The 8,039-nt window shown below is 42.3% G+C and overlaps 1 long non-coding RNA gene across 1 annotated transcript; it reads left to right on the top strand.

Annotated features, from left to right (window-relative positions):
- The first annotated feature begins 6,032 nt into the window (after positions 1–6,032).
- LOC146704131 (uncharacterized) lies at positions 6,033–7,543 on the top strand. Its single transcript, XR_014921135.1, has 2 exons — positions 6,033–6,878; positions 6,913–7,543. It is a non-coding gene; the product is annotated as an uncharacterized LOC146704131 (long non-coding RNA).
- The last annotated feature ends 496 nt before the right edge of the window (positions 7,544–8,039 follow it).

Here is an 8,039-nt window from a genome sequence, read left to right on the forward strand (position 1 = left end):
GAGGAAAACAGGAACACAGTGTACAGTTGAGTCTTAATAACTTACTTACAGCTGGGCTCGTCAGGCACTCTTCTTGGCTGCAGTGGTTATTATTATATTTACATGCTTCCAGCTCCCGTTTCTGCTCGGTGACAGCTCGTACTTTTCCTTTTTCTCCCTCCTCGCGCTCACAGACACATAACGTGTATGGCAGTCCATTCTCCCTGCAGCACGGACTACACTGCCCATCAGGCTGCATGCTTTAGGGCGATGCCTGTAGCATTCTGCCTGTTAGCTTAGCACAACAACAACAAAAAAAGGCGCTCTCTCACCAGGAAACACACAGTCGCAGAGAGAGCGTCACCATGGCTGCCGCCTGGAACAACAGAGCATAGCTATCAAACAAACCCAAACAGTCCTGACCCGCCACAATATAAAACAGGAAAAGACCGCTGTGTAATCCATTTATTTCAACAAAGTAACTGTATTCTAAAAACCAGCTTTTTAAACGGTAACTGTAACGGAATATAGTTACTCATATTTTGTATTTTAAATACGTAACGGCGGTACATGTATTCCGTTACTCCCCAACACTGAGTTTTGATCATGTGGTGCGGAGTATGCAGTTCTTGGAGGATGGTGGAAACAAGGCCACCAAATGGCACCCATGCACACCTGATCTACAGCCAATAGAAAACCTCTGAGAGTTCTGTTTTGGTCCATCTGACATCACCAGGTTGAACCGCCCAGGAGCTCAGTGATGCCCTGCTCCAGATCTGGAAGTACAGACCCCTCAGGACGCTATCCATCGTCTAATTAGGGACATCCGCTGTGACCAGGAGATATTTTATTTTGTATTTTTATGATCACAGTTATAATTAGAAGTATCAATCATTAATCATTTACCATTGTGGAATCTGATGACAGTATAATCTTTGTTTTATGTCTATGGTAATCTGAGTAAAGATTAATGTATGCAGGTTATCATCATTGTAATCAAGTTTCAAATGGTATCCACAGCATTGTATTCACCGTCCATAACTGGAGGGTCTAGCAGGACCTTGTTCTAATTCATTTGCAGGCCTACATCAGAACATGCACATAGAGAGTTATGTAAACACGCACATTCACCCTTATTTACACAGGGAGGTCATGTCAGGACATTCTCTAGTTGGACACACAGGCTCACCGAACTGCACAACATGACATGTCACACACTTGGTTTTCTCTAAAGTATCATCTGATGTTTGTATAAGGAGAACTTTGGACTATGGGGAGACTGTTATTATTTCCAGTAAGGTCTAACTGTGTGATGTCATCATGGGTTTATATAAGGATGGGGAATGGTCCACTCTGTGGAGATCTGTGGCTGTACGCTTGTCTTCCCATGCTTCTGTCTTAGAAGTATGTAATAAAATCACTATGTTTGTCACCTACACGGACTCGGCTGTTTTTCCTTCTTACCCAAACTGAACCAGACGTAACAACTTGGTGCCGAAACTCCGGTTGGGGGAGAGGGGAGCTTGCAGCTATCGTGTGGGTGACAAACAGGGGCGGAGGCCAGCAGCCTATCTGAGTGACGCCAGGCGACATAAGAAAGGTGAGTGCCACCTGTTGATTTTTATCCAAAGGCGCTATATTGGAAGTTAAAACTAAATTTAATTAAATAATATTCACTCAGTCTGGGTTTCTGGTGTTTGTCCATAGCGATTTTTTTGGGTAATTTGTGTTTAAAGTTTGGGGAACATTTGACTGATAAAATTTATTGCTGTTCATTGTGGGAGCGAATTTTAAGAGGTTTAAGAGGTTATATGAGGTTAAAATAATACGGTTTAAGGTGTGTGGAAACAAATAAATACGGTTTAAGAGGTTTAAATGTGGGTTGACTGGATGCCAGCAGTCACCTGGGTAGTGTAGGGCATTTGGTTTTAATTGGGTAGCAGAGACGGTCTCGGGCTTCAGATAAATGAAACTGGATGGCAGGGGTCCAACAGTGAGGCTTTTAAAACAAGTAAATTCGTTTAGGACTGAGAAGCTAGGCTCTCTAAGAATGCAGTTTGTTCAGCAGGTGGCGCTGACACCTGACCGCGGACGCGTGGTTAGGCTTTTGCCCGGTTTTGGCCTCCCGCTGGGGACTTGGGACTCCCGGTTAATTGGCCAGGTAATCTATGAGTGATTGCCTTCTACTGCATTGATTGGTTAAGAAGGTCAGACCTGGCTGCATCCTATCTAAACGTTGGGCACACTGAGCTTTAAGTAAAGCCAAAAGCGTGAACTGTGATGTGTCACGTGGCCGGTGGAGCTCCGTGTTTTCCTGGCGGGGAAGTAGTTTTAAAAGTAATTAGAATTTAGTAATTTGACCGTTTTTCAAGGCGGCGTACTTGAGACGTGTAATTGATCAGCAAGAGCTAGGCTCTGGGCTGAAAGATGCTTTTAAATTAGTCAAAAATTTAGGAACACCAGCAGAAAAATAGAGAAGTGAGATGAAGTTGTTCTGGCATATGGTGTTTTCTTAGGAATTCGAGCGCTATCGGGAGGGCGTTCCCGAGGTGTGTATTGACCAGCAAGGCTAGGCCTGGGCTATAGGTGCTTTTAAATTAGTCAAAAAGTTAGGTGTAACCTCTTCTAGCATATGACGTCTATGCGGGCCCGTGTGTATATTGTATATAAATTACCCGTGTGTGTGTGTGTGCATTTAAAAGTGTAAATTGTATAAACTGTCTTGTGTTGTTGAATTTCTTCTGTGTGGATCCAGAGTGTGAAAAAGCGATTTGATTTGAGAACTTTGTGTGATTGCTGGGAGATTTTTTAGTTGGGTCGTATTTCTTCTCTACCTGGAAAAGGCAGAGATCTGTGCTTCATTTGATGTTGTGTAAATAAAGCTTTTAAAAGTTGGTTGAGTCTCTCGTATAAGGAGGGAAAACGGTGCATGGTAGATTGTCTGGATTATTTTTCTATGTGAAAACTTTGTAGTTGTTAGGGAAGTGAATGTGAGAGTGAATTTTCGCTGGCTTTGCGTGCTTAAAACTGTTGTATTAGACGTTTGTGAAGTTTTGTTGTGAAAGGACGATTAGAGTGTGTGTGTGTGTGTAGGTGTGTCTGTGAGAGAAAGACAAGGTGGGGGCCGAGTGCTGTGTGTGTGTGACTTTCTGCATGACAGAAGAGGAGAAGTAGGTCAGTTGATTTTCTGTGAAATAATAATAGTCAAGAAAAAAGGAAAACAATAAAGTGTGGAAGTGTGAGTGAGATATTGTCTCTGACTGGGGAAGCAGTGAGAGTAGAGGTCACCTTATTCCCCTGCTGGACACAAGAGAGAACAGGATTTGGAGTGTTGTGGAGGAAAATGATTAGTAATAACATCAAGCAGTTTATGTGTTTGCAGTCAAGAACATATGAAATTTTTACTTGTGGGGTTTAAAGTTAGTAAAGAGTTAAATCAACCCTCCTCAAGAGTTCAATAATTTAGGCAGTTATGTTTATACGAATACTAAATGTATGTTTAGTGTCCTCATACAGGTGTTTTTTCTTAACCTGGAAACCTGAGTACGGCAGCAGAAGACAGGCCAAGCTTTGGCTAAAATTCACGGCTGGACACCAGAGTTGTCCCCACCCCTCCCGGAAAACAAAAAGAAAAAAAAGAGAGAATGTAGTTTTAGGCAGGTTTTTCTCGCTGAACTGCTCTGGGTGCTGTGTCCCTGAATCTCACCAGTGTTAACCTCTGGCGGAAGACATGGAAAAAAGGAAAAGATGTTCCTGGTAAATGACTGAAACAAATAAAACCACACACAACCAGAGAAAGGTATGAGAAGTGCGAGGAACAGACACATGTGCGTGTTAGAGAAATGCCTCATTTGAGAAAAAGTTAAATTAACCCATACACTGCATTTCGTTGCCCTGTACCTGTGCATGTGCAATGACAATAAAGTTGAATTCTATTCTATTTTATTCTATATACAGACGCACCCATACATGCAATGAAGAAACAGCTTACATACATGTGCACGTACATGCAAGATTAAAGTAGCGACACTTAACATACACCTGTTTTTAAATGATATAGTTTATACACTACTGACAAAAGACTCTCTGGGTTGCAGGACGACAACTTAACGTTAAAAGACAAAGACACTGGTCTGATGATTAAGTGAGGATACGACAAATTTAGTGGTTAAAGTGGGATATGTTTTTGTTGAGTGTTTAAGACAAAGGACTACTGAATGGTAGAAAATTCCTTTGTAGGTTTCTAAACAGGATCTTAAGAATTTTAACACGTACCTGTGTTGTCCTGTCAACTTGGGGGGTTATGAGTTGATTATATGGTGAGAAAAAACAAAAAAAGGGGGGAAGGGAGATCTCGTTGTTTCTCCCCTCTCGGGATAACACAGCCAACACAGCACAGCCAACACAACATCATTTTCCTGTTCGCCTGTTTTGTTTTTGTTTTTTCTGAAAGCCGAAGCTGACCTGGACTCCTACCCTCCCCTCTACCATCGTTGCCCTCTCCGCGACCATCTTTGACCCTTTGACCCCTGAAGGCCACAGCAGCTGGACTCACAACAACAACTTGAGGATGTCAACAGTGCTGCAGAAAACAATCTCATGCAGCGGAGATGGAGAACGCTAAAGCGTCAGCTGACAAAGCTGTGACGAGACGCACATTAAGCCCGGAGGAAAAGGGAGGGTGAGCAAAAGAATGCTGACCTCTGAGAAGAGCCGAACAGCAGAGCTGCAGAAGGCCGTGGAGCAAAGTAAGGACAACATAAACAGACTCCAATCTGACGTGGAAGGAAAAGACTCTGAGGTTTTTGCCTTCAGTAAGAGCTCAAGGCATCGGAGCAGAAACTGAGCACGGCTCCGGAGGAGCTGGTTGCTAGTTGAACTCATCAGTCAGACTTGGAGTTTCACGTACAGGACTTGTAATCAGGCGGAAGCTTGCTGGAGCAGGAGGTCGTCAGACTTGACGCAAAGTTCCAACAGCAGGAGTAAACCCTGAAAGAGCTACAGAAGCAAAAGGGTCAAGTTACAAGGAGAAGATGCAGGCAGCTGCAACAACGGATGCAAACAGACCCAAAGAGGAGGGGAGGACCCCGGGGCATGCTTCAGGCCGCTGGTTTACCTAAACTACAGAACAGGAAGGTGATGAACACAAACACACAAACACACACTTCTGCATCCGCCGACTTAGAATGAAGAGAAACACACACATGAACACTTATGCACTCGTTGAGTGAGTGAAAACTGATATACACCCATGCACCAAAATCAAAATGTTGATTCAATTCACTAAGAAGTGACACACAATGCTCCAGCTGCTGCAATGAAGAATGCTTTATTAACAAAGGCTCAATGCTGCACACAACAAATCCAAATACAGAATCTGTTACAATAATAAGCCCAGAGGGCATTTGTGTGGTCTGGGGAGCAGAGTCCAGAGCGGTTTGGTTATGAAAACGATGCCCGTGCGAGATATCTGGGGCTTAAGGCCTCGACTCAATTGTTTACTGTACACTAAAAAGAAAAGAAAACAGCCTGAGCAGTGGTGCAGAATGAAAACGATGAATTAACAGTGTGAGTCTTATTTCAGAGCGCCACATCATTGTGATGGAGATTGAATAGAAGGAGGAACACACGGACAAAGAAGAAGAGAAAGGGGGGGCAGCCCTTGACCCCGATTGCCTGAGGTATTAAAGTTCTGTACTAAATTCTGGTTTCCAGTGTGAGAAAAGTCACGCAGTGCCAGTATTAGAGTTAGGTTGAGTGATGATTCTAAATTACTGTAAGTAAATCATCGTACACCCGTTCAAGTTTCATGATAACGGGGATCTAGACTTTGTTGAACCCTAGGCAATTTGAACAGGTAAAATTTGAGTGACCAAGTAGCAGTTGAATAAAAGTCATTGAATAAGTGTTGAAATAAACTGGCAGAATTAAGAGAATTAAAACATTTCAAGAGCTCAAATTATTTAATATGGAAACGGTTCTATTTTGTTTCACGAATGCAAAACATATAGGTTTAGGAATAGGAAAAGGTTGAGGTGGTGTTGATTAGTGAGTTTCTCCACATTAAAATGGGCACAGGAGAAAGCCACTTATATGGGGACAATTAGAAAATGAGAGTCCCTGCCCAAAAAAGGATTCAGCGAGGTAATCCGATCTCAAGTTCTTCTTTTTCTTTTGAAATGACGTCATTTTGCTGAGGGCGGAAATCTAAATGCGGCGATGGTTTCCACTATCAGCAAAGAAAGAAAAAATGGATGAATGAATGAATGGATGAAAGACTGGAAATAAAACAAACGGACTGACTGGTAAAAGCTGACAAGACTTGACTACGACTTAAGGTTAATCTCCACCGAGATAGAACAAGAGGGTGGATGAATTTATGTGTGATTCTTTTACAGGAAATGTTTTTATAGCATCTATGGGATGTGGATGGCTGACTACGGTCAATATGCTGCTAATGTTTGCTTTGCTTTGGTGAGAAGGGTGCAGTAGAAAACAGACAAGTGACATGAAAACAAGTAATAATAACAAATAACTAATTTGGGGACAGTTTAACCTAGAGCCCACTAACTGGCCATTAGGGGCTCTCTCTCTCTCTCTCTCTCTTGAAGTAATATTGCCAAAGGGTGAATAAAGCAAATTGCGGCAATAATAGTGATTTAATGATTGGAAAAACCTGAACATGATACTTGTCTGTTGTGCTGAATCGTTTATTACTCTTATGATTTGCAGGTGGTTGTAAATAAGCTGTTTACTTTAACAGGTTTGCTTTTTAGCTGAATTGCAAAATACAACTAGAACGATTAATTGAGATTAATCGCAACTAACCTGAAACTGAGGAGGTTCTATATAAGGAAGAATTAAAACAGGTATAAAGTGCATTTGATCTTTAATTGCAGGTGTGACCATGAAGATTTTTGGTACAGATTGCAGGTTGTTGCTCATTATTGAAGTGTGCTCATAAAGGCAAAAGCTATATAGGGGGTCTATGATTTGGTTTGTGTTTTAATAATTTAGGTATGGCAAAATTAAAGGTTTCTAGACAATTTAGGGAACGAGTGAGAAGCATAAATAGATGATCAGAAACTGAGTACTAGACTTAAACTTAAGTTAGAATTAAGAATGCCCAATTTGTTTGAGGTCTGTTGTTCACTTTTATACACACATTGCAAATGTGCTTATAAGGAGCTGGCACTTAGTCTGTGAAGGTCAAAAGCTTCATCCAACAACGGATCGGATTGATATATTGGAGCTATTGACTTCACGTGCAGAGGGTTAAGTGCATGCACGCTTACACACATAGGCATAGCATAGGATTGGAATAAACAAAGTCAACAACATTAGGTTAGGAGAGCCAGCGCAGGAGAGGTGTTGGCTTTCTGTCTCTTGCAGAGAAGGGAACAGACACCAGACGGGGACACGGAGATATGGGGACCCTTCACAGCAACTGGGGTCAAGTGTCATGGCCTTGGGGCTCCTTGAGAAGATGGATCCCATAACCACAGCGATAACCAGGAAGGGGTTGGCGAAAACTAGGAACACCAGAGACCAACGAGGTTCGAGAGGCTTTTGGCAAAAAGGGGGACACGGCGGTGACAACGGACATCAAACACACAGATCTTTGTTTGAATAATCCCTAGATCTGTGTAACGACTGAAGGGTGGTCTAACCCCGGAAGTCGAAGAAAGAAGGATCCGAGGGCGTTTCTTCACTCCAAGAGGAGGTGGTAAAGGGGCCTGAAGCGTGACAGGCTGGAACTCGAGTCTGAAGCTAAAAGAACAGCTGGGTTGTGGGATAATTGGAAAACAACGGAGGTGTTGGGGTTGATAAGTGTCATAACGTGTTTGTTTGGTTTGGAGACAAATCCTGGTGTGAGTTGGGCTGGCAAGCCAGCCCAAAGAGGAGGAATGTGACCAGGAGATATTTTATTTTGTATTTTTATGATCACAGTTATAATTAGAAGTATCAATCATTAATCATTTACCATTGTGGAATCTGATGACAGTATAATCTTTGTTTTATGTCTATGGTAATCTGAGTAAAGATTAATGTATGCAGGT

The sequence above is a fragment of the Copadichromis virginalis genome, linkage group LG7 (assembly GCF_057382275.1).
Source record: "Copadichromis virginalis isolate Kocher_CV1m ecotype Utaka linkage group LG7, C_Virginalis_male_GT1.1, whole genome shotgun sequence".
Taxonomy (NCBI): Eukaryota; Metazoa; Chordata; class Actinopteri; order Cichliformes; family Cichlidae; genus Copadichromis; species Copadichromis virginalis.